The sequence below is a fragment of the Ambystoma mexicanum genome, chromosome 3q, assembly GCF_040938575.1.
Source record: "Ambystoma mexicanum isolate Mex_15411 chromosome 3q, UKY_AmexF1_1, whole genome shotgun sequence".
In the NCBI taxonomy this organism is placed as follows: Eukaryota; Metazoa; Chordata; class Amphibia; order Caudata; family Ambystomatidae; genus Ambystoma; species Ambystoma mexicanum.
This window is the reverse complement of record NC_090926.1, coordinates 876,498,067-876,506,854: the sequence shown is the minus strand read 5'-3', so window position 1 is coordinate 876,506,854 and position 8,788 is coordinate 876,498,067. Positions and strand designations below refer to the sequence as shown.

At 46.3% G+C, this 8,788-nt stretch overlaps 2 non-coding genes across 2 annotated transcripts; both read right to left on the bottom strand.

The window, feature by feature from the left end:
- Positions 1-246: 246 nt before the first annotated feature.
- On the bottom strand, positions 247-382 carry LOC138448236 (small nucleolar RNA SNORA50). The gene has a single exon (XR_011260079.1). It is a non-coding gene; the product is annotated as a small nucleolar RNA SNORA50 (small nucleolar RNA).
- A 3,452-nt stretch (positions 383-3,834) lies between these two features.
- On the bottom strand, positions 3,835-3,970 carry LOC138448238 (small nucleolar RNA SNORA50). Its single transcript, XR_011260081.1, has one exon. It is a non-coding gene; the product is annotated as a small nucleolar RNA SNORA50 (small nucleolar RNA).
- Positions 3,971-8,788: the final 4,818 nt, after the last annotated feature.

The following is an 8,788-nucleotide window of genomic DNA, read 5'->3' as shown; positions in this document are numbered from 1 at the left end:
CAGTGTCAAAAAGTACATCTAGGAAGGAACAAGGATACGAGACCACAGAGTACCCAGGTATAAGCCCCAATGGCCCCAACAAGGACAACTTTGATATTGGCCACGAAAAAGAATGTAGCAACTTCTAAAATTGACATGAATACGCTCACGCCATCCAATCACAATATCGATCAAGGTTTCTTCCCTGGACGATACACCAATTTAAGGCCGTTCCTTAGTGCCCACCCTTTTCCAGTACTGGCAAACAAATGTAACTAGCTTTTAAAAGAGCTACTCCGGTTTGTTCAAAGAAGCTCCAGTTATGAACAAGATATTACTCTAGCACTGCTGCTTAGCAAGTGAAGCCGTTGATTGGGCCATCACAAGTTCAAAGGCAGTGCAGCTTCAATGAGTACATGGCACAAGATACATTCCAAAACAAATCTTCATTTTAAAAACAAATCTTACAATATTACAGGGAGTAAGTCATGTTCGAGGAGACGACCCTCCGAGCAGGTTTTGTCTGGTGCATTTCTCAGTTCTGAAAGGAATGGAAGAAAGAAAATCGTTAGACCCACATAGTTCATAGAAACAATGCCAGGTGAATGAACGGCATTATTGCACATGCTGGCTATCATGTCAGATCTAAATTTGTGTCTTCATCTGCATCAGAAGTCTAACGCGTAAGAATGTCATCTTACAGAGCCAGCTATATACAATAACCCTTCAGCACTACACAGTTGACAAGTTGGAATTCATTTGAACGAGCATTCACATCAATGAAAATAAGTGTATAAAAAGAGCCTAGAGGAAAAGGTGCGGTCCAAAACTAAGGGGCATATTCGCATTCATACAGGGTGTATAACCCCAGAGATTTTAACTACCCAGTGTTTTGCCATTGTACTATGCTAGGGTGTAAACACAATTAATGCGGGGCTAAGCAGGTCACACGCAGGAAACCGCCATGGCGACGACAAAGAAATACATGAAAACCTTCAGTTGAAGTGTACGGTTGACATCTTTAATTCTCCCATACCACACACCAGTAGTTTATTTACCGATTTATTAGATACAAAGGTTACACACATCTCCATTGTAGACCAATCTGCTACAATGGTGGGCACAATTGGATGATTGTGAAACTAGCTCACTCCGTAGAACTCAATCTGCACAATGCCAACTACCACTAGTGCACTGAACATTACCAAAAACCATCTACCCATTTATTTAATTGTAATGCGCTGGTAACTCACGAGTATCAGGGCACAGAAAAAAGGACACGAAAGACAGAACTTATGTGGGACGGGACAATTCAACTAGAGATCTCAAGATACCCAAGAACATGAGCAATCCAAAACGTTTATCCAACTATCCCAATTCCTAAGCACTCTGACACATCTCAAGGCAATCAAACATGCATAAATAATCACCACCACAGTAAGAATTCCCTCCAGTACCGCTGACCTGATTAGGAAGATCTAGTCCAGTGGTATTCCAACTTTTCATCCCAAGCCCCCCCACTTTCTCTCAGCTCCTACCAACCCCCAAACTCCCAGGGGCCCAGACTCTATAAATGCAGATCGCTTTTCATAGAAAAATATAAACGGTAGACCGTCACCTTCATTTTTAAAAAAATATTAAAAGCAGTCATCTTAATCCCAGTTTAAAGAGTCTGCTCCCATCCCCCCCAACATGCTTCAGGACCCCCAGTTTGAAGAGCACTGATCTAGACAAAAACCATACATCCCAAGTATCACTTATGTTTGGTCTCATTATAGGACGTCTGTATGTCTCCAATGTTGCTACCTCTGCTCGTTTCCAGCTCTCCTTAGTTCCATTTCCTTTTCACCGCAGTCAGGCTGTCACCCTAGGTGGGGGTAACAATTTGCCTCTATTCAGACAATGCTCAGACCACTCAAGTGACGACATGAACAGAGAACAGACTTATTGTCATGTACATGCAATAGTAAACACACAGAACCAATGAACAACCTCTCCCTGCCAAGTAAGTAACAAGATTTATAAAAAGCAACTAAGGCCCACAGGCGTCTAGGCGCTAAGCACAGGTGGGTACTAGCGGCGGGAGAGCCATAGCAATGTAAAAAACAAATCAGTTAAAAAAATATGGGGTTTTTAATGCTTTAGGAAAGGAGAGATGCTCCTCAATGACAAAAACTGAAGCACATTTCTGAAGCCTATTCCATAAAGTAGGGGCTAACACCAAGAAGGAGCGCCCCGCCCTCCTAACCAGGCTTGCTGATGCCTTGGCACTCTAAGGAGCACCAGAGAGGAAGAATGTAGATACCTAGTGTGGTGTAACGCTCTGGCACCAGCATTGTGAAGAGCCCGATGAGTGACAGTCTTAAACTCAATACAAGATGCCATCGGAAGCCAGTGAAGTTAGTGCAGCAGAATGGCCTAAGGGGCCAATCGAGGATCATTCATAGCCAGTCAAGCTACTGAAATATGAAGTACTTGCAACCGTTGCATCTGTTATTTTTGCTGCCCCAGATGGATCCCATTGCAGTAATTCAGAGATCCCATTATTGTTTCAGGTGACCATGTTGGTCTGACTATCAGACGGTAACAGTTCAAGTTTGCCGAAACCAGCATAACAAACAGCTGAAATCTGTGCTTCACAAGAGCCACTAGACAGAAGGCTCACCCCTAAGCTTTTTACAGATGTACTTGGTGTTGGACGAGGGCCAAGTGAGTCGGGCCAAAACTGAACTCCAAGAACTGCTAGCTGCTTGGGGGCCCTACCCCAGTACTTCAGTCCCCGCCCCCCATTGAGTTTTAGCCAATTGGCAGACATCCACCTGCCTATGGCGGAGAGACAATTTCTGAGTTTGGCAGGAGGCTCAGTAGAAGGGGAGTCCAACCAAAACACTAATTGTGCGTCATCGACATGGGTGTATTAAAAAAAAAACCCGACTCAGAGATAATGTCTGCCACTGGACCCAAAAAACAGATTAAACTAAAGGGGGGACAACACCAACCCCTGGGGGACACCGCAGGCCAGTGTGGAAGAAAAAGACCGACAAGCCTGAAACGGTTGGAGTCTGCTCTGCAAGTAACTAATTGAACGAAGCTAGTAGAGCTCCTGCAATCCCTGCCCGCTCCAGGCGGGCCAGCAGAATTCCATGGTCCATGTCAAAAGCTGCGGAGAGGTCGAGGAGGATTAACACCACCCTCTCCCCAGTCCTGGGAAACTGCCAGATTATGCAGGAGTGATGATATGACTGATTCTCTGCCCACCAAGGGCCTGAAACCAGATTGAAACGGGTGCAGGCAATTATTAGCTTCCAAAAACTGTAAAAGCAGAGTGATCACAGCTTCCAGAAGTTTCATCAGGACCCGTAGCAAGGATATGGTCAATGAAACTGGTAACCAGTGCATGTTTCAGGGGAGCAGGAATCTTCCCCTGAAAGAAAGGAGTGCAGCAGGGCCGCTGTGAACAGAGATTTGTGTAAAGAGTAAAGTTGTTTTTCATGTATATTTAGGCCATAACAGATTAAATATGTAATGGCAGCCAGGTGGGCGTGTAACCTTTACTAGATGTTCTTTCACACTATTGTAGAGCCCTATACTGTAATCAGTTGCTCCAAGAAGTCTCATCTTTCAGTGCAGTAAGCATGTATTATGGGGCAAGTTCCATGACAGCAATGACATGGCAAATCCCAACGGAAATCTGCTCGAGTACTAGTACTCCCCAAAAGTAAGTAGCAATGTATACATTGACATTAAGAAGCTCACACCATCCAATCACAATTTCTCGATCCAGGGTTCTTCCCTGGACAGATCACCCATTCAAGGTTGTTCCTTAGTGCCCACCATTTTCCAGTACTGGCAAACAAATGTAACTTGCATTTAAAAGAGCTACTCCGGTTTGTTCAAAGAAGCTCCAGTTATGAACAAGGTATTACTCTAGCGCTGCTGCTTAGCTAGTGAACACATTGATTGGGCCATCACAAGTTCAAAGGCAGTGCAGTTTCAATGAGTACATGGCACAAGATGCATTCCAAAACAAATCTTGATTTTAAAAACAAATCTTACAATATTAAAGGGAGAAAGTTATGTTCGAGGAGTCGGCCCTCCGAGCAGGCTTTTTCTGGTGCATTTCCCAGTTCTGAAAGGAAGAGAAGAAAAAAAAAAAAGTAAGCCTCACGTAGTTCATAGAAACGATGCCAGGGAATGAACGGCATTATTGTACATGCTGGCCATCATGTCAGATCTAAATTAGTGTCTTCATCCGCATCAGAAGTCTAACACGTAAGAAAGTCATCATACAAAGCCAGCTATATACCATCAAACTTCAACACTACAAAGTTGACAGTTTGAAATTCATTTAAACAAGCAAATAGGAGCATTAACATCAATGAAAATAGGCATATAAACAGAGAGCCTAGAGAAAAAGGTGCAGTCCAAAACCAAGGTAAATATTTGCATTGATACAGGGGGCACAATCCCAGAGATCTGAACTACCCTTTACGACTAATGCGGGCTAAGCAGTTCACACGCAGGAAACCGCCACAGCACGTTAGGGAGAATTCTCAGAAATGTGCTAATTCCCTTCTACTTTAGAGACCCCCAGCTCTTTTGCTGAACTTTAGGACTGAGACCTCTTGCCTGTATTTTTGGTTGATTTGAACACTTTCTTTTCGTTTTGGAGTCTGACAAAAATGTCATAGGCATATTTTTACATTGTGACAGCACCCTCAGTGCAGTGGCACAGAGAAATCCTTTGGATGTCTGCAAAGGTGTAAATACTTTCTCTTGGATAACCACTGCTTCCAAGAGTAGTAAAGAGAAATTGACTTTACTACATTTTCCTCGTTACAGACCCAGCACACACCATTTTACAATAGGGTGCTGGAGTGGTTACTTAGTATCCCCTTTGTCCAATTTCTCGTTTAACATTTTTATATATTACACTTTCTACAATTCATGGCTGGTGGTAGTGGTTTCCATTGTGTGTTTTACCACGGGCTGCATTCGCAGCTGCAGTATGGCACCCATGGGTGCCCATTTTGTTAAACTGGCCCCGGTCTTCTTTTTCCTCCATTTCTTGTTGGAAAGGTCCTTCTTGAGATTTACTCTGCGCGCCAAACCAGGTTTGGTCCCTTTGTTAGTTTGGTCTATGGCGGGGTTCACTGGTGCCAGAGTGTTTGGCACTGCAGGAAGCGAGGGAGGTTCCCTAAACGCTGTGCTTAGTCTCCTTGGTTACATGAATTCACCCAAAGGTGATTGGCTGGCTGTCCTTGGAGGACAGCCCCCCTGCTGTGTGGTTGACAGCTAGGCTGCAAATGAATGGGAGAAACCTGCATAAAAGGTGAAGTCTTTTGCAAGGAAGGCAGAGTCGACCACTGGAAAAAGGAACCTTAGAAAAACTGGAAGAGAAGCTTGCTGCACCTCCTCGACCGTTGGTTTGCCCAGTGGGACCAATCAACCCCAAGACGAACTAGACTGAAACCCCCTCTCTGCTGGCTGCATTTCCATTGCTGCTGCAGGAACCGAGTGCCAGAGGACAAGAACACAAGAATCGAGTGCATTGTTTTTAAGCTGGACCCGAGTTCCAGGAAGATCCTGCGGACCCCGACATCACGGTAGCAACTATCCGCCAACTACTTACGGCATGTACCTGATAATGAAGTTACACTGGATTGAAGGATAGCAGTGACTGTATCACAGATTCATCACAGTCACCTAGGACGCAATACAAAGACCAAGACCCTGTTTGGTCTAGACTCTCGAGTTCTATTAACAGACAAGAGTTTGTGGAAACATACTACCATTTTCCTCTGGGGACCTTAGCCCGTGATGTCACATTGTAACTAACGTTCAACTTCAACAAGTCCTTACCTGATAATTTGAAACCACCGAACTATTAGACCCTTTGGGTCAAATTTATGGAAACCATATGCCCCTGAAGAAGTTCCTGAACTAAAGGACAAATCCTATAGGAACGAAACATGTAGGGTTTTCTGCAACACTAAAACAAAGTGCGTCATGTGGTATTGAAACCTGTGTTAGATGCAATTAAGGCAGACTGCAAATGCACCAATCATGGGGTCACATAGTAATCAAGTACTATATGGTCCGTTTTCCTGTGTGTGGTTTTTGTAAACTAATTACAAGGTTTCTGACAATTCATAAACCCTCTGTACATGCACTTCTGCATTATTGCAGATGTACAAACGTCCATGTATTATCGAAATGGTACTACACAATGAGTCACTTTTGAGGTAACGGGCACATGACACTTCTATGAACAGGTCACTTGAGATTTTATATGATGTGTTTTATTAAATTGTTTTTAACCCTTGTATATTAAAGAGGTTATATGAAATTTGGTTGAATTTTCCATGCACTTTACAGTTTTCATATGTGACGTATACCCCATAGTCTAGGGATTTAGCCTACTGAACCTTAAGCGACAGGGAATTCGTTTTGCATTTATGACCACCTCAAAAGAGTGATGGACCCCAGCAGCAAGGAAAGTCCACAGGGAGTCCAAGAACCGCGGCAGCGCTATTTGCGAGTAGCTGAAACCGTGAAGTGATGCAGATCTGAACTGTGCCCATTGCCTCTGCCAACCTTTCAATTCATAGTGTAGGAGTCCCCAGACGTCCTCCCTCTTGTCCCCACGACTGAGGCCCAGGAACAAAAAGATCTGCAGGAACTACAACAGGAACAGAAGTCAGTTGGAACCTTCTCTTCAGACCTAAAGTACTGTGAACTAAGGGGTACTGTGTAGCTTGCTTGCTCTCAGTGTAGACTTGCATTGGCTGCCTTTTGCAGAGCTTGCATCTTTGCCCTTCACAAGCCTCCCAGCTTGTGGCCCCAACAGGGATTTCTTTTACAACATTGTGCAAGACTTTTACCTACCTTCAAGAAGTGCCTCAGCTCGCCTAGACTTTGCTCAAAAGGCCAAGCTGCACGCTCTCTGCAGCTCTGCTGCCATTAGACCAGCCCCGGAGCATGTCAGCTGCTCCAAGCACCGGATTGCAACAGGAGCGCACCAGCATCACCAGAATCATGCCAGCAGTCCCTGCATCACCAGTAACCCATCAAATGTCTGCCCCGAGTGCCCCCACCGCTACACAGGAGTGCCCCAGAAGCCAGCCTGCAGTCCCTACAAGCAGCGTTTGGCACAAGGATCCGCTGAATTCTAAGATGGCCGCCGCCATGGTTCTAATGGCAACCACATGTAAACAAGCCCTATTGGGCTCCAGCCATTCGCTCACCCACCCACCCCGCCTCCCTTTTATGGAGGGGAGGCAAGCCGAGAGGCAAAGCCGCAGAGGAGCGAAGGCCAGGAGAAAAGGCCAAGCGCTCTCTGCAGCTCTCACAGCAGACAGCGATTGCTGCACCCATTATTCCTAAACAAGGTAAGGGTAATGCCCATAACCATGCTGCCATTCCGATGCACTATAGCCCAGTTACAATCAGGAATCTATGACTCTGCTTGTGCATGCCCGCCCACTTGCATTCCACAACCATTCCAGGTTTGCGCAGCAGACTAGCCCGCCTGAGATCGAGATTCTACGGGCAACATATTCCTAGACCCTGGGCCTCCACAACCCCATCACCCATGTTTGCTCACGCCCCCTCAGAGCTCCCGACTTCCTCCAACAGAGCCACAGACAGGGCACACACTCGCTTCCCCCCTCCCCCCCCGCAAGGACCGCCACACACCACATGGATCTCTAACCAGCGCCACTACACCAGTATCCAGACACATGAGGCTATTAACTGAAATCATCAACAGCAGCGCTCATGTAACCGTGCCCTCTTTTCCCTCAGAACTTTCAGGCAGAAAAATCACTGAGGTAACCACACCAGCTACCACCTGCACTACTAATGTATACAATCTCCCCTATACTGTTAATTTGTCATACACCAATGTGACCTCCATGCCCACCACTGCTACTGGGCCATGTGAGGCCAATGTGATTTCTATGCCTCCCACTGCTACACCATGTACTGCGAATATTGCCACTGTACTGAGCACCCTCACCAGTTCCACTACCACCACCCGGCCTAGCTATCCCACTAGCAATACCTCCAACGCCCCCCCTACTATGTGCCTTGATCAACGCTCTATCCATGCCAGCACCCGCCCTAGATGTGCACGACAATCATGAACAACCACCTTGACCTTCTCTTCCTCAGTGAGACCTGGCTCAATGACACATCAGGCCCAGCCCTCACACTGCCATTTCAGACGGCTACCTGATCTACAGGCAAGACCACTCCTCTGAGAGGCGGCGGGGTAGCAGTTATCGCCAAAGAAAACGTTGCCATCAGAGAAATTCAAGAGGACCTTAGCCATCACGCTGACTACCTTCGGCTCAAGCTAAAGCTCTCCCCTAATTGCACTATTGCCTTCCACGTTGTATACCGCACCCCCCCCCCTGGCCCTGCCAACGATTTTCAAGACGCCCCGACTCATTCACTCTCAGATAACCTAAAAAAAATCCTCAAAAGTCCTACTCCTAGGTGACCTCAATCTGGGGCTTAATGACCCCAATGCCTCTGCCCTCAGGAAAGCAATCGACACCCTTGGGTTCTCACAAGCCATCTCAGAGCCCACCCACTGTACGATAGATTGGGTCTCTCACCATAACTGCACCATCCTTGTTAAATAGATCACGCCGGTTCCATGGTCCGACCACCTATGCATCCAATTTGACATCTCCACCTCTAATTGGACCCCCTAAACCGACTGTCCCTCTCCCTGTTGCATTAACCAGGAGCTCTCGCCAGCTCACGAAGGCGAACCTCACCCAACACCTCCAGGTTCCTG